The 25,389-nt window shown below is 39.1% G+C and overlaps 1 protein-coding gene across 1 annotated transcript in view; it reads left to right on the top strand.

Annotated features, from left to right (window-relative positions):
* gucy1a2 (guanylate cyclase 1, soluble, alpha 2) overlaps nucleotides 1–25,389 on the top strand; it is a 101,716-nt gene that overhangs the window by 46,220 nt on the left and 30,107 nt on the right. The window lies entirely within an intron of this gene.

The following is a 25,389-nucleotide window of genomic DNA, read 5'->3' as shown; positions in this document are numbered from 1 at the left end:
AGGCCGCAAATTTTGCATGCAGTTATTGTAATCAATGGAGATTATAAACTGAAATATGTCTAGGCCGCCAACATTTTACTCTCGTAGTTTGTTTTTCCTACATGTGAAAAAGCTGCCTTGCCATTGCTTGAGAGCGGCTATTGGCCGGCTCTCACTGGTCCGGAGAAGGCCAATAGCGATAGCTGCTAAGCATGCAAAGTGATCACGTTTTATCACACAACATAGAGTGCAGTGACTTTCAAGAGAAAAAAAGCTGCCTTCAGTGTTTACCGGTAAATGGTATCGCCGCCCTGTTTGTTGGTATTCGACGATACGGATACCACCTTTTCGGGCCGAATGCCCCCCCCCCCCGCCAATACTGTCATCGGTATCGGTGCATCAGTAACGCAGATGATATATTATTATATTCACAAGAAAATGAATCTTCTCTGCAAGAGGTTTTTAAACTCAAAAACCCCTGGGTGTTATTTGTCCATTTTTTGGCTTTTTTCGTTTTTTTCTGTGTTTAAAAGGAAAAAAAGCATATGAAAAAATACACTAGGGAGCTGATATTTCCTGCAGGATACTAAATCATGTAGTAGTTCAAAATGGCACCATCCGGGAATTTCGAACTTATTGCAAACAGGCTGGGAAGATTTGCACTAAACTCTTGTTATTTTGCCATTTTTTGGCTCATTGACTCCCATTATAAATCATGATTTTTGTAAACCTGTAAACCTGATGTGTTATAATGCATTTTCCGTGATTATTGATGCAATCGCTTCTTTGGCGAGTCAAAAACATGCAAAAAGAGGAATTTGTGTGTTGTCACCCAAAAGTCACTAGTTGGAGCCATAGGCCAATACATGAATTTGCTTGCGAAACTCAATACAGATTAGTAAAAAATTAATACGATAAAAACGGTTGGCATTACAAAAAAATTGTTTATGTGTCTGAGCTCACTTTCAGTCTATTTGGGCATGCATATTTGCAATTTTGCACGTGTGGACGAGACAATAAACCGGTACTTCCCGGAAATGCAAAAAAACCAAAACAAAAAAACACGTGTTTATTGTTGTCGTTTGAACTTTAACTCTTATTGGTTGGGTGTTTGAATTTCTTTACTCTCATTGGTTCTGGGCATTTTGGGAGTCTCTGTTCTCGCGAGGATCACCATTTTGCATTTCTTCCAACACAACTGTGATCGATGGCGGCGAGAAGTATTTCACTGCAGAACACGATTCGGATGGTGTTAGAAAATCCTGATTCCGACGACGACCTTCGTTCGGACGCTTCTTCGGCGAGCCCAGAAGACATTGAAGAAATTCTTCCTGACTTTCGATGCCGGAGGAGGACGACTTTGATGACGAGAAATGGGAAATGGTTGACAACATAATGACGGAGATGAAAGCGGGGAGCAGAAGGCGGGGGCACGGACATGACCACGTTGAGGCGCATGATGAAAATGACGGCAATCGAGGCGATGACGTAAGTGAGTAAGCACATGTTTTGCATATCAAGGTTTGTCTTGTAAAAGCTGATCAAAGATCAAAGCTGTTATTGTTGTGCGTGCTTGTGATTTGCAGGCCTGTGCCACATACTCCTGCCGCGCGCACTCAGGTGGCCAATGTGTGAGTTTTTTCACATGCTGGACATTTCGTCCTTCAGCGCATTTGTGCTGTTCACGGAGATCTACCCTGAGTGGAACGTGAAGAAAAGCTACAAGCGCCGACTATTTCTTGAGGAACTTGGCAAGGCTCTAATTCGGCCAGAAGTTCTAAAACGGGAACCACCGCCTTTTGCCGAAGGCTTGGGAGAGCAGCGAGCTGGACCCCCGTCCAAGCGCAAACAATGTGGCCTTTGCACAAAGCCACTTCGGGCTTCGAACATAATAATAAATAATAATACATTTTATTTATAACGCACTTTACATTTAAAAAACAAATCTCAAAGTGCACATCATGAATTCTGTATATTGTTATTATGTTAACTGTTATATTGTATATATGTTTTGTAAAATTGTTAACATAAATTCTATCATCAAATCAGTTGTTGTCACTTTGTCACAGTCTTGTTCTTAAAAAAATCTATTGTTACGACTTTTACTTATCCAATGATGTAATTATGTAATATAAAATACTTTAGTTTGATTTATGTATACCCTATATAGCATAGTTAGTTTTGCTATTAAGATAATGCTGCTATTATTGTCCATAGGAGGCAAAAAAAAAAAAAACTTTATAGTTTTGGATAGGTCTGATGCCACTGAATATTGTGCGTGGTTGAAAGTGAAAAAATATTCAGAAATGACTTAGTTATCACACTTCAAAGGAAAAACCATTTTTTGGACAAAATCACAAGGGTTTAGTGTAAATGAGAAAACTGCAATTGTGTAAAAACTGGGCATGCATAAAAAATTTGATTGTTACGACTTGTGGACTTATTCAAGTCTCTAACTATGTGATATGGAATATTCAAAGTAGACTTTTGTTTTATATATATATATACAGCATAATTAGTTTTGCTATTCGGATAATGCTACTATTATTGTCCACAGGGGGCATTGAAAAATAAAAAAAAAATAAAAAACTTTATATGTGTAGATAGGTCTGATGGCACTGAACCTTTTGAGTGGTTGAAAGTGAAAAAATATTCAGAAATGACTTGGTTATCACATTTCAAAGGAAAAGTCATTTTTTTGACAAAATCACAAGAGTTTAGTGTAAATGAGAAAACTGCAAATGTGTAAAAACTGGGCATGCATAAAAAAATCGGTTGTTATGACTTAAAGACTTATTCAAGCCTCTAACTATGTGATATATAATATTCAAATTAGACTTTTGTTTTATATATATATATATATATATATATATACAGCATCATTAGTTTTACTATTCGGATAATGCTGCTATTATTGTCCATAGGGGGCATTAAAAAATAAAAAATATAAAAAACTATATATGTGTAGATAGGTCTGATGCCACTGAACATTTTGAGTGGTTGAAAGTGAAAAAATATCCAGAAATGACTAAGTTATCACATTTCAAAGGAAAAGCCATTTTTTTGACAAAATCACAAGAGTTTAGAGTAAATGAGAAAACTGCAAATGTGTAAAAACTGGGCATGCATAAAAAATTTGGTTGTTACGACTTGTGGACTTATTCAAGCCTCTAACTATGTCATATGGAATATTCAAATTAGACTTTAGTTTTTTATATATACTGGACTGTCTCAGAAAATTAGAATACACAATATTCTAATTTTTTGAGACAGTCCTGTGTATATATACAGGACTGTCTCAGGAAATTAGAATACACAATATTCTAATTTCCTGAGACAGTCAGGAAATTAGAATATTGTCATATAGAATATTGCTTCTTGAAGCAATGAAGCTTTGCAGCCATTTGGTTCAAAGCTTCATGGTGGTTCATTTGGTCTTATGATAGTCTTATGATGCCGCTGTCAAATAAAGTGTTACCAGTTAATATCTTTTGGTGTAAATATCCCATGATACTGTGAGGACGGCTGCGGCTTACAGTCTAGTGCGGCTTATCTATGAAAAAATACTGTTTTCGTGTCAAATTTGGTGGGCTGCACCTTATAATTAGGTGTGCCTTACAGTGCGAAAATTACGGTAATATCTCAAGCCCCTCATTTGCTGAAAAATGGACCCGAAGGGGTACCATTTGTTTGTGGTACGTTTGAGCTAGTTGTTGGATCATCCCTCTGTTATTTAGGGAGTTGGTAAGCTGTGGGAGTTAGATACGGAAAAACTTTAAGTGACGTCGTCCCTCGAAAATTAATATTTGTGATATATGCTGTATATATCTAAAAAACGATAGCAGCACAAATAATTTTTTTTTACAGCACAAACATAGCATGAATAAATGACAACATTTTGAGTCTATTCTGCAATAAATGGTGGGCTGCTTGACATCATCACTCAAAATTAATATCTCAAGCCCCTTATGAGTAGCCCTTATGTCTGAAACCAATTTCTGGGTCAACTGAGAGGTTAATTTCCCAGTACATATTCCCATGTCTGAGAGCCATGACACAGGTAAATCTTGCGTCATCTTACATGGGAATTTAGCAGGATATAGGTCTGAAAAGGGCTTCAATATCTGAAAAACGATAGCAGCACAAACAAAACCTTTTTGCAGCAAAACTCAGCACAAACGATTGACACCACTTTTACAAACAAAACCTTTTTGCAGCAAAACTCAGCACAAACGATTGACACCACTTTTAGAATTTAAAAAAAAAAATCAAAATAGAGGGGCTGGTTGACCTCAGATTGACCTATAAAACAGATGTAACTATGTTAAAAACAATAGCAGCACAAACAAGCACAAATGTAGCACAAATAATTGACATAATTTTGTAATAAATTTTTGTCTGCTGGGGGGGGGGGGGCAACATCCCAGAGGTGAAGGGGGAGGGCATTTTGTGGTAGTCAATATTTTGATCTAGTTACAGTACCATTTTTGGCCAAATCAATTCTACATTGTACACCTTTAAGATGACAATATTGCAACAGGCAAATTATTTATTTTCAATAATCCTACTTAAAAATGGTTTGGAGATCTAGACTCAGCTGTCACAAAATTCTACTTTAAGAACAAGAAGAACAGAGTTAGCCTCTCCAACCTACAGGGAAACAAACTAGAGAGGCTTAGATGCTCCCAACTTCCATTATTATTTTATAGCAAATCAAATACATTACCTCATTAAGTGATTACACCCGAACACAGAGCAACAACCAGGGCTGGAATTAGAGCAAATAGATTGTAATCAAGTAAAACTGGCAACCCTCCCATTTATTAGTTCCACTATCAAGCGACACAGCTGCTTCAAGCATCCTATGATAGCATGCACTTCGAAAGCCTGGGGGAAAGGAATGGAAATCATGCATTTACAATTAGCGCCGTGAAATTTTTTTTCAGTCCGGCACAGTCCAGTTTTTGAAGCTAACTAGTATAAATTTTACATGTTGAAAAGGAATTTAGCACTCATATGTCTTTTTTAGCATTTCACAATTACTCCGCTCAAAATAGTGGGTGAGCGCCCACTTTCAGTAATTTTGGTTGTGGCATCAAAACCTGGGGTGAAAATGGCTAGAATTCCAGAACTCCCTGACATAAAGGTCGTTACGGAGCCACATTTGATTCATTTATTTTAAAATTATTTTTATTATTATTATTTTTTAAACTCTTAAAACAACATAAATGCACTTATCAAACAATACACAATAAAACACAACAGGTCTTACACATGCATTAGGTTATTGCATTACACTTACTGTAACAAGGCATACATGAGAAACAGTTTGATTTAAAATGGCATTTTTTCAATGATCTGCAAAATAACTCATAACAAAAACAGCAGTAACCCCCACCTACATCTCCGAATTTTTATTTTCCCTCATTTCCTCATGTCTAAATGCAAAACTTCATTTTTAAAAACTTCTTTAGAACATGACTTAAGAACAGAATGTACATTAAATTTGAAGAAAACGTAAACATTATTATTCAAAAGGTCAAAGATATACAGTAACATAAATTAACAAAAATAAGTCCAAATGACTTACATTGTCCATTGTCCACATCCAAATGGAACATATTTAAAAAAATAACGCAAACATTGACCTTTTTTTTAATTATAAGAAAATAAGTACCGTAAGTAGCCTAACATAAATAAAGAAAAAAATAAGCAAGGGTGAAAGTGTGAAAGTGGGCCGGAACGGTCCAGTACACTGTACCAGTAAAAGACTCGGGGCCGGAATGCTGCTTTTATCCCGATAATACGACAGCAACTGTCAAACCCCATGTTAGGCCAGGATGCCACACACACCACAGACAATGCATTAGTAGCCTCAACAAATTAACAGTTGCCACAGTACTACAGCGCAATATTTGTAGTAGGACTGTAACAGGTAAAGAAGAACAAGTAAACAAATGATCATCATATTGAACATGCTTTTTAAATAAATAATACATTCTATTTATTGAGGGCTTTTATGGATGCTCAAAGACGCTTTACAGTTAAAACAAAGAAAAGCAGCAAACCACGTGAGCATCACAAAACAATAGACAAAAAATATTTTTTTAAATTAAAAGCCTGATTAAAAAGTTGGGTTTTTAGAATTTCTTTGATTGAAGGAAGGTCTGAACAGGTGCGGATTGGTTTAGGAGTGAGCTCCGATGGGAGGGGTCAGCAACGGAGAAGGCTCTGTCCCCCCAAATTCGGTGTGTTATTCGTGGGGGCAGTGGGAGGATATTTCCATTTGATGAGCGGAGGTGACGGGAGGGGGTGAGGGGACAGAGAAGGTCTGTAAGGTAAGGAGGGGCCAAGTTATTGAGTGCTTTGTATATGAGAAGGATGATTTTAAACTGTATCCTGTACGGGGTACGGGTGTGAAGGCGTGCAGCGGAGTTTTTGATATATTGTAGTCAGTGTTGTTAATCTTACTTTAAAAAAGTAGTTAATTACAGTTACAAATTACATCTCCCAAAAAGTAATTGAGTTAATAACTCAGTTACCTCAGCGTAAGAGTAATTAGTTACAAAGCAAAGTAACTGATCTTACTTTTCCTGTTCTACACATTATTTCATGATTCATCCAGTCTTTAACGTCTTTCACATCAAATATGTTTATTGTAACTGATTGAATTGAACTTTTTCATTCTGGAGAAATATATGTCACCCTTTTTGCAACTTTTAAAATTTTACCTATATAACAGTGTAATGGTGTACAAACTAACTTCTAAATGCTGTGAGAAAAAAGGCCTTTTTCCTGTTGTACTGAAGTGTCACTTGTGTGTACCCCTAATATTTATAAAGATATATTTTTCAATATGCAGGTGAGGCTTGCATCTCTTCCCTGTTCTATCTTTGCTCTAGTTGTTTTGATTTAAAAAAAAAAAAAAAAAAAAAAAAAAAACCCACAAAAGGATTATGGATACATCATTCAAGAAAGGTTCAGGGCAAGTGACTATTTTTGGTAATAATAAAAAACACATCATAATTATATTGAAGTGTCTAACACAAAACTTGGTGGTGGTAATGCACACTTGGCAGGAAAATAGTACATTATTTTCAATAAATTGTACTCACCTGAACACCACGAACTGTATGTAAAAAGTTTCCCGAGCGTTTAACATGACGCTCGCCACGCTAAATGCTAATGCTAGCGAGAAAGCGAAAGCTATGCTACGCTCCGGGCAACCTAGTATCACGTTTGCAACGGCCTCACAACCCCCTTCCTCTCCTCCCCTCTCCCCCTGTGCTCTCTCCATGTCTCAGACATTTTTCATGTCATTCACTTAACGTAGTAACGCACATCCGCACATCCTCAGCACATCCGCACATATTCAGTAACGGTAACGGCGTTGCAAAGATGGGAAATGCAATTAATTATATTACTCACTACTGACAATAATAACGCTGTTATACTATTGAGGAGTTTGGATGGAGACCGATAAGAATGTACGAATGTACCGTAATATTCAGACTACAAGCCGCTACTTTTTTCCTTCATTTTGAATACTGCAGTTTATAGTCCAGTGCGGCTTATTCGTTGATTTATCTGGGTTAATATGTAACACTTTAATTGACAGCGGCATCATAAGACTGTCATATGACCGTCATAATTATGAAATGACACAATCCTGGGCCTTACTCAATGCTTATGACAGATGTCATTAAATTTCTTCCCGCAAATTATGTCACTAACTCCATTCACGTCAAGCTTGCATCTTTTACATCCATTCAAAAGTGAGATAATTTGCCGGATAACACAAAATGACATCTGTTATTAGCATTCATTAATGCTCATGACAGTGTCATGTCGAAATTATGATTGTCTAATGACAGTCTTATGTCGCCACTCTCAAATGAAGTATTACCAAATACCATAACTAGCATTTAATTAAACAACTAGAACAGTAACTGAAGCACAGAACATGAATTTCGATTGTTATTTACATCTGTAGCACTGCAATGCATGCTAGGAGGTATGTTGGAAAACAACAGTGTTGATAGCATTTGGCAGCAGAGGTTGACTGTCTACCCCAAGGGAGCTGTGATGGCCAAATGCAGCTTCTTGAAGCAATGAAGCTTTGCTGCCAATTGGTTTAAAGCCTCATGGTGGTTCATTTGGTTTTATGACTGTCCAATGATGCCACTGTAAAATAAAGTGTTGCCGGTTAATATATTTTGTGTAAATACCCCATAATACAGTGAGGACAGCTCTGGCTTATAGTCCAGTGCGGCTTATTTACAGTGCCCTCCATAATTATTGGCACCCCTGAAAAAGATGTGCTTTTTAGCTTCTGATAATTTTTTTTTTAAATCAAATAATATGGGACCTCAATGGAAAAAAAAAGATGAAAATCCAACCTTCAGTAAAAGTGCATTCATTCAGTGGGGAAAAAATCCCACATAAAGAAAAAATTATTTGACATCAAATAATGTTTGATGCTTAATCTTGGTGTCATCTGACCAAAGCACACGATCCCAGTTGAAGCCTGGGACCGTGTGTATTTTTGTGTGAGACCAAGATTGAGCTTTTTGACAACAAACACTCTAAGTGGGTCTGGCGTGCCACGAAAGATGCGCATGCTGAAAAGCACCTCATACCCACAGTGAAGTATGGGGGTGGGCCAGTGATGCTGTGGGGCTGTTTGCTTCCAAAGGCCCTGGGAACCTTGTTAGGGTGCATGGCATCATGAATGCTTTGAAATACCAGGACATTTTAAATCAAAACTGTTGCCCTCTGCCCAAAAGCTGAAGATGGGTCGTCACTGGGTCTTTCAGCAAGACAATGACCCTAAACATGTGGCCAAATCTACACAGAAATGTTCACCAGACACAAAATCAAGCTCCTCCCATGGTAATTTCTCAGTCCCCAGACCTTGTTTTGTTGGCAAAAGGGGGTTGTACAAAGTATTAACACCAGGGGTGCTAATAATTGTGACACACATTATTTGATGTCAAATATTTTTTTCTTTATGTGGGATTTTTTTCCCCACTGAATGAATGCACTTGTATTGAAGGTTGGATTTTTCTCTTTTTTTCCATTAAGGTCCCATATTATTTGAATTAAAAAAATATTAGAAGCTAAACAACACATTTTTTTCAGGGGTGCCAATAATTATGGAGGGCACTGTATGAACAAGTGCTGTTTTTGCGCCAAGTTTGGTGGGTGGCGGCTTATAGTCAGGTGCGCCTTATAGTGCAAAAATTACGGTATGTAAGAATGCTGTTAGTCACAGAACCTCCTCATCCAATGAGATGAGCGGAATTGTCATTGTTCTGTCAGTTCATTCAGTTCATTTGTCAGAAAGCAGGACAGTCGGGGGAATGCGTTTCCTGACATATTCATGAAAAGCATCATACAAGTATTTGTTCGTGCTAAAAATAAAACACAATTTTTGATTTTCATGTAAATACAGGACAAAGTGCGTCACTTGTAAGCTTAGTATGAGACGTGTAGTTTTGTTTCTGAATATAAAACAATTCCGTTTTTCAAGGGACTGTTGGCAACCCTATAGTAACAAGCCAACGTTAGTCATTGCCTAATTTTTAAAGCAATGCTACTCTAAGTCTTAATAGATTTGAAGTTTTTTTGTCATTTATTGAAAATTTTAAAAAGAAGTGATAAAATGACCTCTTATGCAAAATGTTGATCCTTTCACCTCTGAAAAGCAACTTCAAACATCACGAATGTTATTTAAAAAGTTTTTTTTTATTTTTATTTTTTTAAAGTGTATCAAGTTAATATTCTCTATGAAAGAATAACTGTGGTATTGTGTGCTGCTACATACAACAACTTCACTTCAAAATTTCCCAGAGGAAAATTCAACTATTAAGCTCCATAATGAAAATCATATCTTTATGCATTGTTGTGGGTGGACTGAGGTTTGCAGTGGCTTTAAATTGCCACAGATGAGTCAATCCATTCTCTGTTGTATGCTATATCCGGTTCTTTATTGATTGGATCTGTCAGCCACAACAACAAACGCCCTCATGGTGAAGAGAACTGACATGGAAATTGGTCAGTGTTGTGCTTTCGTGTGGGCATGTGGGTTTAATTTCACAAATGCAAATACAAATGCAGCAACACATTTCACCAAGTATTACCTTGATCCTTCGTATCCTGAGTAGCTAGGGCTGACACTTTAAAGTAACAGCTATAGTCTTTCATCTGCCTTTGAGGTTTATGGCTAGAAGATTGACTTTTATTGAAACTGACATGCAATGCAACGCTGTAAAGTAATGTTTTTGCAGTGAGCTCCCCAGGAAAACCCAAGTGATCAGTAACTGCCTGAAGCAACACAGCATCTAATTTGTAAATGTAATACTTGTAATGTTTTAAATAAAACTATTTATAAATTGACATTCATGGGAAATTCAAACAAGTCGGACGGGTCATTGTGGGTAATGCTAATAAGCAGTTTTTAAGCCTAAGCTTTAATGAGTACCACTTTAAGCAGTCATTTTTTAAACCTATGGTTTGTCATCATTGTGTGACAAAATATCAAAATGGTGATATGTCGTGATACTTTGTATCCCAGAAGGTTATCGATATGCTCCTGCCAACAATCAATATATCGTTGAGGCGCTTACAGGTCACTTTTTGTTCATTTTGGGGGATATACAGGTCACTCTCTGTTGAGTTTGAGTCATTGCTTATTCATTTGGGGAGATTCTTGTGTCACCTCCTGTCCTGTTACCAAAAATAAAAAATTAACTCATTGCCTGGCATTGTCTGCTACTGACGGCCATACTGTAGAAAGATGGAAATAGCTTGTTTTTCTGTTTATAGGTTGTTTTGTAGAATATTCTAGAATGATTTCCTGACCCATGTACAGTATAAATAATGGTTGTACCACTATATTGTGAGATCATCTTTATTGTCAGCTTTGTGTTGCAAATAGTATCCTATTGTGAGGTACTCAGAAGTTCCCATCCCTACCACTGATGGTCTCAACATGTGGTTTATTTTCTTGCATGAAGTGTAATTGACTACTCAGACTAGGTTTCATTTGTTTAGTTTTGACTTTCAATAAAACACTAATGGGATAAAAGCAGGGAATTCTAAATAATGGCTTTATTACAGCAGTGGTAATTGAGTGAGCTATATCAGACTTCATGAAATTGTTGAACCTCATAGAAAAACCATTTAGATCATATTGAGTAACAAGGTGGAAATAGTGGCATTTTGGCAGTCAAGAATGCAGTCATAACTTCATCACAGGACAATAAAAAGGCACTCAGTGGAATAAATGCAGCTCATATCTGATGACTGTCACGCCAAAAACGAGTTGTCTTCCCCTCTCCCACATGTCGCATGGATACTGCCAAGATTTAAGCCTTAATCAGTCAACTGTGAGCAGCTATATGCTTTTTGTAGTGTACATCGTTTCTCATCGGTTTCGCTCAAGGAGTCTTGTGTGAGCAAGGCAAGAAAGTAGAATACAGAAGAGAAAGAGAGGGATGGGTTGACATTTTCATGAGAAAGGGCAGCAAGAGAAGGCGACAGGCCAAGGTAAAGAGTCCCACACTCAACCCCTATGCTGCAGTGTGTGTGTTTGCGTGTGCGTGCGTATTTTCAGTTTGACTTCTTTCCTTTTATCACCCAGGGACATTGGCTGTGCAAGAGACATCCAAAGCTCCCTCTGTAAAGGTCAAATCCCACCTCTCTCTGCCCCTATTTAGTGTGTACCAGTAAACACAAGGTGGACTGGGGTGGGGGACTTTACAGAGTTCAAATACATGCAACAGATCCTCAACAATAGATAGCATGGCATAGATTTTGTTTGGTTTCTTCAAATATGATAAGACTTAGTTGACAGATATCTTAAATAGCCTATACTGTAGGCCTATAGTACAAAATTTTGAGGTACTTAGACGTAGAAATAGCCGCAACAAAAACAATACGAAGTGTCTGTTACTGTATGGGGCGCCATCCGTAAAGCAGCGCAGGCTGAAAAAACGGCAACATTTTCTCACATTTAGGGCCAAATAACGTTTAAAATGTGGTGTGAAAGTTGGAGTCACTTTTTCTTAACATTAGTATGTAGCAGCTAATTCAGCTTCATTAGCCGTATTTATTAATACGACTTTATTCTCGCACTAATAGTACAACTTAAATCTCGTAGTCCTATTTTTTATCGTTCTTTGGTCCTAATACTCCATCGCAAATTGCCGCCGTTAAGTAAATTTTTTGTCATTATTTAACGATGTAAACACAGTCTGAGCTCTACAAACTTTTGCTTTGTTACTTCTGCCAATGGTCATTTGAATTTGTATATTAGCTCAATATTTAGTTTCACCACATTCAAGATTTAGATATAATGTAAGACCTAGATATTATTATATTATGAAGATGTAAAATATCTGATTTAGATATGAGATTTATATATGAGGGCCATTCAATAAATAAGGTGAATTTTTCGGTATAAGGACTTCTAATACAGATAGCTAACTTTTTTAAAATCAGTTTCACTTCTTTTTCACATGGGTTTAATGACTTTTGCAGATTAAAAAAATACCTGAGAGTTTTGTCAATTGGCAAAGATGGCCGACCAAGGACCATGCTCCAGGATTAAAACAGCGGTCATTTATCAAGTTTTTGGTTGCTGGAGGGTGCAAACCGGTGGAATTTTACAGGAGAATGTCAACTGTGTATGGTGCCACATGTTTCAGACGAAAAAATGTCTGAATAAAATTGTATGAAGTTTGGAAGTGACAAAGTCAAAAGTGTTGTGAGCAACTGGCTGAGACATCAGTCCGAAGATTTTTACACTGAGGGAAAAGATTGTGCACAGATGGGAAAAGTTTGTGACAGTGCTGCGAGACTATTGAATGACTGCCGCATATATCTATACATTGCTTAATATTAAATATTTCAGATTTAGATATAAAAAATATATATTATATATATTTAAGAGTGTAACAGTATTTGTGTTTGCGGTATGGGAATCACGGTTTGGTTCACGCAGTCAGACGAAGAATACGCTTGAGTTAAAAAGAAAAAAAAAAATTAATCCAGGGGGCGGTAGAGGTAATGCGTCAAAACCAACAACCGACATTACAGTAAAAAGAAGCCAAACCAAAACAGACGATGAAGTTACCATTGATCACTACTAGGAAATTATAGTGACAATTATAGTGAATTTGGAATTATAGTGAATATACAGGGTGGGAACTATCAAAGGCAGTATCACTAACTAGGAGTCGACCGACATAGGATTTTCAAACGCTGATGTCGTGACCGATATCTCAAGACTTTCAGCCAAATGCTGCTATCCAAAGTCAATTTTGTAAGCCGATATACTTTTTCTTTTAATACACGTAAAGTATGACGATGATTGTTTTTAAAAAATTGCTTCAACAGCTTTAAATTTACAATGATGACCTGAGACTTAAAGGGTTAATTTGGTCGAATGCCACCAAAGCAACGAACGCAGCACTTCTTTTTATGATTATACACGCTCAGCAAGAACAGTACATTATTTTCATATAATTAAATCCACTTGACGTCACGACGAGATGTAGAGAAGTGAGGGGGAGAGTTTGAGAGTATGCTCACCCTGCTAAAGCTAATGCTACGAGTTCCATTTAGAGTGTAAGGATCACTCAGTAAACACCTTAAAAGGCTGAAGCAACATTGCATATTCTCTCATGAAAGCTAAAAAAAACTTACAATATTGGCAAAAAAGGCAAGCCTGAAGCTTCCTGTAGAAGCCTGCCTTGAAGCAGCTGCCGAGTCCTTCCGGGGTCCTACCATCAGTACACAAGAAAGCCCACAAACAGTTTTTGAAGACATGTCAACAAAGCACATGGATTACTGGAACCATGTCCTATGGTCTGAAGAGACGGGCAGGCTTTCATGTGTACCGTCTTCAGAAGAGGCTTCTTCCTGGGGTGACAGCCATGCACTCCAATTTGATGTACTGTAGAGTGCGGCGTATGGTCTGAGCACTAACAGGCTGATCCCCCACCTCTTCAATCTCTGCAGCAATGCTGACAGCACTCCTATAACGAGTCACATGACATTTTGGAGGGAAAGTGACAAGCAGTACTCAATTTGGACATTTAGGGATGTACGTAGTTTCTAAGGGGTGTACTCACTTTTATTGCCAGATGTTTAGATATTAATGGCTATATTTAGAGTGATTTCGAGGGGAAAATAAATTAACTGTATTATATAAACTGCACACAGACTACTTTTCATTGTGTCAAAGTGTCATTTTGTCAGTGTTGTCCCATGAATAGTTATAAATATCTGCAGAAATGCGAGGGGTGTACTCACTTTTGTGATACACTTTAAATAGGTCGAAGTATGATGCTAGTCTGTTAGTCAATGTGGCGGTCGACAAATGTAAACAGAGCTTTTCCAGTGAACATTCTTGTGAATAAATTCTTAAATCCCCAAATTCTTTATAGATATTAATGTAATACAGTCTTGATTCTTTGTTAAAAGAGCAAAAAACCGGGCAGTTAGCATTTATTTTACGTAAATATGTTGAAGAATGTTGCTAGCCCTTAGTGATTAATTTCTCCCCTTGATTTTTATCACAACGTTTCAAAATGCATGCATGGTACGAAAACTATAATAATTACTTTGAATCCTCGAACAAATCACTCCTGAGACAATCCCTCCTGTTTGTATGCGGTACAGCTTTCGTACTTTTTCAACCTAAATCCGCCATTGGATCGCTGCATGTGTTGACTAACTGTGACCGACTGCAAATAACTGGAGCAGACTGTAGGACGGCCCCCTACTTGAAGGCGTTGCACAGTGGCTGACGGTGACAATTGTGAAGTCTATACTCTTCATATATCATTCTATTCTAACGTATGTCTAATTATTTTTTTCTATTCCCTGTGACATGACTCCCACGTAAAATAATTTTCTCACCCATTCACATACGGTATTCAAGGGCATAGAATTGAGTAGAGATGCTTAAGACATGTCCCTACCCATATTTAGCTGCTACTGTAACTATCATTAAAACTGATGTCTATCGTGTTTGATCAATGACAATGTCAAACTAAGGGTTCACCTTTAACCTCAATATTTTCCTGCAAGGTTTTTGCTCAACCTGGATGTGATTGGCTGTCCCGCATCTGCTTGGAAAAGCCAAAGCTGTTGTTTTGAAAGCTATATGCAACCTGCTACCGAGAGCATTTTCACATGACTTTTGATTTTTATTGCTACTGTTCCAAAAAATGGCTTTGTCCTTTAGCTGCAGTCGAGCAAAGGCAATCTGGCTATTAAAACCCTTTCGAGCCTAGGATACAGGTGTCAAACCCAAATCGGAAGGTTAAACCAACAAGGCTTCTGCTGAAACAAGCAGTACCTGAGTGCAATTGTAAAACACCAGATTGGTGAAAAGGTGTCCTCTTGTTTGGTTGGAATGAAAACCGGCAGCCACTACGGACCCCTGTGGAATTGTCTCGACCTCCAAAGATGTGTGCAGTTGAGCAAGTCACTTTATGTACAATGTGTGTTTTTGTGACAGAGAAACAAGGTCACTGAATAAAATTTGGCGTGACTTTATATCCAGGGGTTAATTTGTGCCAGATCCTGCCTGAATAAGATCCGATACCTCTTGATTTTGACCTACCTGTGTTCCGGGACTTATTTGGGCGGATCCGGCACCTCTCGTGCATAGAAAATAATAATAATATAAAAACGTTTTTAAAAAATGTATAAACTAAAATGATAATCTGCATGAATTCATTTACAGAATAAATCCCCAAAAGTCCACGTTGTTTATAAAAATATAACATTTGAAAGAGTCGGAGATTTTTTGATGCACCAACAAATCACGCCCCTTAAGGTTTTGTGTTTGGTTTCTCCATGTGTGACTTGTCCCTGTGATTACCCATTGCTCTCACCTGTGTGTTTTCCCAGTGTATCCTGCAATCTGCATCCACCTGTGTTACCCAGCTGTTCCTCGTCTCGTTACCCCTTGTCTGCATATATAATGACCCAGTTTCTTGTCATTCCTTGTTGCGTCATTGTCTATGTCAATATCTGTCTATGCGAACGTCAATTTCAAGTCCGGTCAACGCCCTCGTGTACCAGTCCCTCTGTTTAAGTAAGTTTTGGTTTGAACCTTGCCTTTTGATCCATAGTCTTTTTGTTTGTACTTTGTGATTTTTGTTAGTTATTATTAAAACGTTTTTTGAGTTCACTGCCACCTGCCTTGCTGCCTTTTTCGTTTTCCCTGCATTTGGGTCCACACAACCTGCCTGCCTGCCCGCGTACCTGACAGCCCCTGACATTAAAAAAAAAAAAAAAAAACACTTTAGAAATTTGCGGCATCTGGGGAGCCAAGCAGCCAGGATCAAACTGTATTAAAACATGCCAAAAAGACAGTTGCATTTACTGTTTTTTTTTTTTTTTTTTTTTAAAAAGAAGGAAGATTGTTCAAAACGAGTCAGAAAAGCAACAACCGGCAATGAGGGCAGCTGCAGCAATCATGCTAATCGGAGGGACCGGGTGCAGCAGGAGGTTAGCGCTGTAGCAGCAAGCCAGATTCATGGACAGCCAGCCAAGCCGGGGCAGGAGGCTGCTACCGTGGCAGCAGCTGGTCATGTTTGGGGCCAGCTACAGCGCCAGCACTCAGCCAGGTGGACCACCAACAGTCGGAGCAACAGATCAGTACCCTTATGAGAAATTCGGGTTTGGGCTGCACAATTTGTCAGGCGGTGGGAACTTTGGGGCCAGAGAAGACTGTGGGGATGAAACTCGCAAAAGAATGGGTTTGTGTTATTTATTGTAATCTCAGATTATTATTATTTATTTTTTTTAAATTTTTTTATGTTTAACAAGTTAGACCTGTTGAGAAACTAATTGCTCACTGTGTACTGTAAGTCCCACCTGTAGTTAAGTGGGCAATTGCCCGTGCTGTGCAGCGTTATACCTAAATAATTGTAAATTGTCATAACATTTATACCATGGATATTATCTGAAATTGAGGCTTGTAAGTCCCCCGGCATGGCAAGTAGGCATTTGCGTGTTGTTTTCAGCACCATTTTCTGAGTATGTTCCGGCACCTGTGCCCGTCTAGTCATCCCTGCGCTGTCATATGTACTTTGCGTTCCGGCACCTTATGATTTACAAATTTAGCACTGTTTATATCTAGCGCTATTTTTTGCTCAGCTATTAAAATGCAATATTATATCACGGGTGTTTCTGCACAGCTTTTATCTTACTGTTCGTGTGCTTCTAGGTGTGAAGGAGTAAAAATTGTTTATAATTAAAATAGTCATGTGATTGATTTTTGAAGCTTTTCAATCGGTCATGATTTAAGGCACATGTAGCTGTTTATTTAGAATATACTAGTACACATTTTAAATGTCTACACAAAACAAGAAGGGAATATAAACTTCTGCCATGCTGTGCTTTTTCACTGAGCCAAACCTAACAGCAAGTGAGCACATCCGTATCATATGGAGAACACACTTTAAGGACACACTGGAAAGATTAGTAGTCGATTAAAATATTTGAATCTGTGTACACTGCTGGCCAAAAGTATTAGCACCCCTGCATTTCTGTCAGATAATGCTCAATTTCTCCCAGAAAATGATTGCAATTACCGTACAAATGCTTTGGTTGTAATATTTTCATGAAAAAACACAAACGAGAATGAAAAAAAATAAATTAAATGATTATCATTTTACACAAAACTCCAAAAATGGGCCGGACAAAAGTATTGGCACCCTTTGAAAAATCATGTGATGCTTCTCTAATTTGTGTAATTAACAGCACCTGTTACTTACCTGTGGCACATAAAAGGTGGTTGCAATAACTAAATCACATTTGCAGCCAGTTAAAATGGATTACAATTGACTCAACCTCTGTCCTGCGTCCTTGTGTGTACCACCTTGAGCATGGAGAAAACAAAGAAGACCAAAGAACAGTCTGAGGACTTGAGAAGCAAAATTGTGAGGAAGCATGAGCAGTATCAAGGCTAAAAGTCCATCTCCAAAGACATGAATATTCCTGTGTCTACCGTGCGCAGTGTCATCAATGGGTGTAAAGCCCATGGCACTGTGGCTAACCTCCCTAAATGTGGACGGAAAAGAACAATTGACGAGAGATTTCAACGAAAGATGGATAAAGAACCTTGGCTAACATCCAAACAAGTTCAAGCTGTCCTGCTGTCCGAGGGTACAACCGTGTCAACCCGTACTATCCGTCGGCGTCTGAATGAAAAGGGACTCTATGGTATGATACACAGTAAGACCACACTTCTGACCCAGAGATGTAAAAAAGCCAGGCTGGAGTTTGCCAAAACCTACCTGAGAAAGCCTAAAACGTTTTGGAAGAATGTTCTCTGGTCAGATGACAGAAAAGTAGAGCTGTTTTGGGAAAAGGCATCAACATAGAGTTTACAGTCAAACATGGTTTCGGGGTTGCTTTGCTACTCTGGCACTGGACTGCTTGACTGTGTGCATGGCATTATGAAGTCTGAAGACTACCAACAAATTTTGTTGCATAATGTAGGGCCCAGTGTGAGAAAGCTGGGTCTCCCTCAGAGGTCATGGGTCTTCCAGCAGGACCCAACAAACACTTCAAAAAGCACTAGAAAATGGTTTGAGAGACAGCACTGGAGACTTCTAAAGTGGCCAGCAATGAGTCCAGACCTGAATCCCATAGATACCTGTGGGAAGATCTTCATAATCCAATTGAATTTGGAAAATATGGCACACCAATATCACTAGTGAAACTTAATAGTGAAGTTGCTCATCACTTCTTGGCCAGGAACTGTCATATGCTCAGGGCTTTTTTTGTTGTTTTGTCATATTGCAACAATCACACATTTTCGTGCCACAAAAAAATAAGATAAATGCCACATAATATATGGGTGGGTGGGTGGGGGGGGGGTTATTTGTAGTTTGTAATTTGAAATACATCTTTTGTGACGCCACTTTTGGAGTTTTTATGACACATTTCATGTAGTCACACTCTTTCTTGATTTTACAATCACTATGGAGATGGTTGCCAGGGTGGTTGGCCCTCCCATCTTACCTGATTGATGTATTTTTGACAGAGAATCATTTGTACATTTGGATCATTATTTTACTTGGCTCATAAGGATCAAGTCATTTCTGCTAGCATTTGTGAGGAAGCATATGTAAACGTTAGCTAACATGTATTCTTTATAGAGCAAGCCAAATTGTGCGTTAGCATTGATGAATATGCTGAGTCTGTCAAACAAGTAATTCAAAATAACCATTCAGTGTCTTTCAGGGTATACATTTAGTGCTTCAACCCCGTGGAGTCAAGGTTCCATGATTGCATATGTTTTTTATGTTGGCGTTTCTTGGAAAAGCAATGTTTCCCTGGTGATTGTGTGTTTGTGTGTAGCAAAATATGGTTCTGAGTGTAATGCAGACTATATGTATTATGCAAAGAGAGGAGAGCCTTGTGCTATAAATAAAATAGGGCTGCAGCGTGCTCACCGGCGGAATAATCTATCTGACACTATGGAGACAGAGGGCGAGGGGATGGAAGAAGTGCTTACCGAGGCAGTGTGTGTGACAGGCAGGTGAAGATAGAAAAAGATAAAGTAAACAAGGAATTAAATGAGGCAGCGGCTAGTCAAAAGAAGTCGTGGTGTGTCTCCAATGTAGTTTACACCTTGCCTTTATGCGTACTTATACTGTATTTAAAAGAGGTACTATGTTTGTCTTTATTCCCTAAGGCAGGGTTCACCAAATCCGGACCGCAGAGTCACTTTTCCTGTCGTGTTTTCCATGTCTCCCTCCTCCAACATACCCGAATCAAATAATCAGGATTATTATCAGGCCTCTGAAGAGCTTGCTGATGACATGATCATTTGATTCAGGTGTGTTAGTATGGAACCCCGGAATCACACTGGGTCCGTATGCACTGCGCTCAGCTCCGATGTAGACAGCCTGCGATGCCCAATGCGCACTGCATACGATAGTGTGACCAAATGTCCTCTTTGACCCGGACATGCCCACTTTTCACCTCCTGTCCAGGGCGTCCGGTGGGGTTTTATGAATTCATTAAAATGTCAGGTTTTAATTATTTTTCACAGGACCAATTGCCGTGTGTTGAAATTGACTGACGCTTTGCACAGAATACTACGGTACTTTGCTGCCTGCCAGAGAGCCTGCCCAGTTGTTAAGGCTTTTATTACGATCAACCAGGGGTTAATTTGAGCCGGAACAAGTTCCGGCACAAAGTAGTAATAATATAAAAACGGTTTTAAAAAATGTATTGTAATAGCCCTAAATGTGGTGGAAAGAAGGAGAGGAGTCGTTGATGGCTATCTCCACTTTATTGTGGGAACAATAAGAAAACAATTAACCAAATAACAGCGGACTGCCGCCATATTCGGCCGCTAACTTTTGCTTCTCGGGAAGTTCTCCCCCGTCTCCCCCTCACTTCCTACTACCTCACAACTCTACAGTGCATAATTATGGACATTACAGTATAAAATAAAATAATAATATGCATTACCGTATTTTTCGGACTACAAGTCACACCTGAGTATAAGTCGCACCAGCCATAAAATGCCCAACGAAGAGAAAAAAACATATACAAGTCGCACTGGGGTATAAGTTGCATTTTTGGGGGAAATTTACTTGATAAAATCCAACACATAGAACAGACATGTCATCTTGAAAGGCAATTTAATATAAAAATACAATAGAGAACAACATGCTGAATAAGTGTACAGTGTACAGTGCATGAACAACGAAATGTAAATATACTGTCCTCACCAGGACGCTACGGCTCGGTCCTGGCTATTCAGCGGGCTAAACTCCCAAATGACGATGCTGGACGTCCGTATAATTTGCTGAATCAATTTCGTCCTCGATACCAAACAGGTTCGCATCGACGTATATAAATGATAATTAGGGGCTTTTACAGCAAGGACATGACACAAACGGTTAGCATGCGTTCGCTAGCATTAGCGCATCGTTCAAACAATCACACAACTGGCTCTAAGTGTCCGATTGCAGGTGGAAAACACACAACAACAACAACAGAAAAGATAAGATACACACAGGCATTGCCTCTGTAGAGATATTTTACAAGCATAAACAATGAACGTAGGTTCGCAGCCTTGTTTCTCTCTCACTAACTCGCCCACTCACTCAGCTACGTAGCTGTTGGTCTTCTTCTGGCGTGTGAGCGCTCTTCTTCACGTAAACAAGTGCAAGTGCGCCCCAACATGGGCGTGAAAGCGCCACAAATTAAAAGCATGCATTTCAATATAAAAAAGTCAATAATACAATTGAACACACATTGCCAAAGGCAGAATGCGAACGTGGGCATAGTTATTAAGTTATTCAAATAACAATAGCATAAAGAACATACTAACAAGCTTACCAAACCATCAGTGTCACTCCAAAACACCAAAATCACATGTGAAATGATATTATAATGTGTTAATAATTTCACACATAAGTCGCTCCTGAGTATAAGTCGCACCCCCAGCCAAACTATGAAAAAAACTGCGACTTATAGTCCGAAAAATACGGTAATTCATTTACAGAACAAATCCCAAGAATTGCATGTTGTATATAAAAATTTAACGTCATTTGAAAGAGTCGGAGATTTGTTGATGCACTGAAAAGCTGGACGAGCCAATCACGTTATCCGAAGCAGGTCGGTTGCCAGATAAAACTGGATGTAACAATTTTATTGAGGAGTTGAAGGTGTTTTACGCACAGTATTGGCCCGAGGATGCAGATGCACTGTATGGAGAGACGGAGTTTGATTCGCTGCGGCCTACAGAAAGTACAGAAATTCAGATGAAAACAACACGCCTGATGAACTAATGGGGTTACATGTGGCTTTCAACAGTATTCCCATTGCAAGTGCTGAATGTGAGCGAGGATTTTGTCAAATGAACTTGATTTGCACAACCGTGCGTCTCTGCTCACGTGTTGGACCTCCAGTGGTTAAATTCAATCCAGTTCTGTATGTGGGGTCGTGGGTGGCCAAAGGACACAGAACTGCCACTGACACACGCAGTAAAACCCGAAACAGAGAGGGAAGAGAATCCGGACACGCTCGCGGTGTGGAATGTTTTGGAATATGGTAAGCATACTAGTGTTGTATCGGTCGCGAACGATTCGTTCTTTTTGAACGAATTGTTTTGGTGAACGAGACCGAACTAATCATCATCTGCACTGATTCGTTCTATGAAGGTGGTGCTTGTTCGCTGCGTGGGAGGGCGTTGAGCAAGCGGCAGCGTCTTCTGACATCGCACACGACCAATCAGACGCCAGCCTCATCGCGGGCAGGGGAGGGACCGGAAACAGAATCAGGGCGTTTGTCACTCACGTCCACGTGTGGCCAATAAGCAGCCAGCGTGCAGGCAGGGGGGCAAGACTGAGTTTTGTCACTTCCCGTTCAGTGACTCGGTCCTCCGGTTCCTGACCTAGCTTGCTGCTAACTTGATTTTCCAGTAATGACTATGCGGTGAATGAATCAGAAAATGAAAGGAAATGACTTTGTCACATATTTGTTAACGTGGAGCCTATCAAATGCTGCTCAAACAGACAAAAACACCACACAAATCTAGCGAGCATTGTTTAGAGTAGTACTTTTCTCAACAAACTCGTGACTGCCTATGACGACATACTATCAAATTTACAGTAATTTAAAACACGGGTAGCTACGAGGCAAGCAAAAGCTGAGCTGCGGTCGCGTGACGGCAGTGAAGCGGGCAGAGAACTGTCACTATATGGAGGCTTCATGGCAGCGATATTTACCTCATATGTGCACAGAAAAAAATATTTAGTATGATCACCATAATACTGATTTGCAATGAAACTGTATATACATGTCAATTTTTCCCCGAGTGTTTTATTTTTTTTTTTCGTGTCAGCGTATCGGGTGTTGGTTGGTTTGACAAATTATGTCAATCCGTCCATCATGTGCTACTCAAGCGCCCAAAACAACGCACGCAGACACGGGAGATGTCGCAATATGTCTACATTTTTCTTAACAGACTAATGAGAGTAGAAAGGCGACATCGTAAAGAGCTAACAATTATTTCTCGTCAGCATTTGACGATCTGAGATGCGGGGACGACAGGGGAGCTGACCGGATTATTTTATTTATTAATACCAGTGCAAAAAAACAATATGATCACCATAATACTGATTTGCAATGAAACTGTATATACATGTAATTTTTTTCCGAGTGTTTTTTTTTTTTTTTCTTCGTGTCAGGTGTTGGTTGGTTTGACAAATTATGTCAATCCGTCCATCATGTGCTACTCAAGCGCCCAAAAACAAAGCACGCGGACACGGGAGATGTCGCAATATGTCTACATTTTTCTTAACAGACTAATGAGAGTAGAAAGGCGACATCGTAAAGAGCAAACAATTATTTCTCGTCAGCATTTGACGATCTGAGATGCGGGGACGACAGGGGAGCTGACCGGATTATTTTATTTATTAATACCAGTGCAAAAATTCAACACGATCATCTTAATACTAAAAAACAAAAATACAACAGAGCGAGATGTAAATATGATGTGTTGGTCGTTCCATATTCAGAAATTAAACTTTCGATGTATTTTTATTTTCGTGACAGCAAACATGCTGTATATGTATGTGTGATCAAGAACCTGCTAAAGAAAGTCCGTGCGCCCCCGCCCCCTACTCCCCTCACAAAAGGAAAATGTTTAACCGTGTCCTAAATCGAAATGCAAGCACGAGCCAGGACTTTGAGCCCATAGAACTAGGACAGACGACGCGGAAGTTCTCCCTCGCTTTTGCAGCAGCAGGAGGGAGACGAGGCTGTCTGTGAAAGCAGAATGATACCGCCTGTCACTCATTTCTGAAACTACGACGAGTGGTCAATGTGGAAGAGAGGGAGGGACCAAGCAATGTCACTTCCCGTTCAGTTATACTGCGAAGCGGTCTTTGGTGATTCGTTCGGCAACGTCACTTCCCGTTCAGTAACCGAACGATTCGTTTGGGCGGGGAGGGAGATGAGGGGGGCGAACGATTCGTTGAACGATTTGTTTGAACGAATCTTTTTACTGAACGAACCGGAATGGATTCGTTTGCTCAAGTGAACGACAAATCTCGTCACTAAAGCATACTTAATAGGCCACCATGCCAATCTTTTAAGCAATAGTACACGAGATGCTGTTGTTTAACGTCAGTCATTAGTGTACTTGAGTACCACCAATGACGTTTAACAACAGCTTCAAGTGTACTATTGCGATTATATAACGAACCACCACATTTAAATCAGCATAAAATGTGTTCATACATATGATAGGATAAATATATTTGTGAACCACAGACTCAAGCACGAATATAACAGTGCAGTGATACATTTGGCGATGAGGCCCTAGCCATGTATTAATCATCTAGCCATGTTATATTGTGATTAATACACGGCAATTGAATTCAGTTTTTTTTGTTTTGTTTTACAAGTTAGACCTGTTGAGAAACTAATTGCTGACTGTGTACTGTCCCACCTGTGGTTATGTGGGTAATTGCCTGTGCTGTGCAGAGTATAGCCTAAATAATTGTAAATTGTTGTCATAACATTTATACAACATATATTATCTGAAATTGAGGCTTATAAGTCCCACAGCATGGTAAGTGGGCATTTGCGTGTTGTTTAAACACCATTTTCTGCGTATGTTCCGGGACCTGTGCCCGTGTCGTCATCCCTGCGCTGTCATATTTACTTTGCTTTCCGGCACCTTGTGATTTACAAATTAAGCACTGGATGGTAGATTACAATTCTCATTTTCGTGCCACTGAAAATCCACAAATCTGAATAAATACTGGCCTAGGTTGGTGAATCTTAGTAGTGGACCTCTCCGACTACTGCCATACTCAAAACTATACATTTTTACTGTACCAATATTTGGAAAAATGCGTTATAAGTCCTGCATGTGAACTTTAATCAGGTTGCAGTTCTCGTTTTTGTGGTTCTGTAAATCCACAATTTTGAACAAATTGTGGCCAAGATTGGTGAATATTAGTAGTAGACCTGATGGTCCTGCCTATATCAGCTGGGATAAAGAGCTCCAAAAGAAGCAGCCTTGCAGTATCTACGACAGAGGACCTAATGAGAATCACTCTGAAGGGGGCCAAGTCGTAGATCGCTGGATGAATACAACCAAGCGTGCCGGGCGACTTGACTATGTCAAGAAAAATTGTACAACGTTTTTGTCTTTAGATAACAATATAGTACGTTAATGTATACATTATTTGGTGTTTATAATAAAAGGCAGTAAAAAAAAAAAGTACTCCTAATTTTTTTTCTGCGCTGTTAAATTTTTTAATCGGTGAGCACCTGTGCTCCTGATGAAAAAGCTTAGCGTACAGACATAGGTGGCATCAAGGTCCGGATTTGGTGAACCCTGCC

This window comes from Corythoichthys intestinalis, chromosome 6 (assembly GCF_030265065.1).
Source record: "Corythoichthys intestinalis isolate RoL2023-P3 chromosome 6, ASM3026506v1, whole genome shotgun sequence".
In the NCBI taxonomy this organism is placed as follows: domain Eukaryota; kingdom Metazoa; phylum Chordata; class Actinopteri; order Syngnathiformes; family Syngnathidae; genus Corythoichthys; species Corythoichthys intestinalis.
Note: the sequence above shows the minus strand (reverse complement) of the source record. Positions and strands in the feature narration are given on the sequence as shown.